The following is a 695-nucleotide window of genomic DNA, read 5'->3' as shown; positions in this document are numbered from 1 at the left end:
CCCCGTTACATGGTTGCAAATCACCCCGCTGCTGTTATTTTATTTACCGCTGCCCGCGGGAGGATTGTTTGCTCTTGCAAAATTTTAAGCTCCCCCCGCGCCTCCCCTTTTCCTTCCTTTTCCCCTCGGCGCTGGCAGCAGCGGTCCCTGGTCCCACAGTGCCGCGCACAGACCGAACCCACCTGCGCTCCCGGCCGGGGGGCTGCGGCCCAGCCTCCCACCGTTCCTGCTCGCATGGAAAAAGAAACCCTTTTCCCAGGAAGCAGCCCATGAAAGGCTTATTTTGATGTCGGGGTGAGGAGCACAGCCCAGCCAAGCCACCCTGTGTGTTTGTTGCTGACGGGCACAGGCTCCCGCTCCCCCGTGGCGTTCCCTGCTGTGGCAGGAAAAATTCCAGTGGTTATCAGAAAACTTTCTTCATTTATCTTTTTTTTCAAAGCATCTCTGTATTATTTTTTTTTTTTTTTTGAGGGTGCAAGCCAGAGGAATAAAGGCCTCTGGAGCACCACATTTATTTCTAGGATATTTGTTTGGAAGATAAATTTCCCTTTCAGTGACTCTGCAGGCCCAGGGAGCCCCTCTCACCTTCCCCATCCTATTCAGGCAGGTGAAGCTTAGGACTTGGGGATTTTAACAACCACAGTGAATGTGAGGGGAAGGGAAGGGAAGGGAAGGGAAGGGAAGGGAAGGGAAGG

The sequence above is a fragment of the Parus major genome, chromosome 9, assembly GCF_001522545.3.
Source record: "Parus major isolate Abel chromosome 9, Parus_major1.1, whole genome shotgun sequence".
Classification (NCBI taxonomy): domain Eukaryota; kingdom Metazoa; phylum Chordata; class Aves; order Passeriformes; family Paridae; genus Parus; species Parus major.
The sequence above is the reverse complement of the archived record's forward strand: the minus strand, read 5'-3'. Positions refer to the sequence as shown.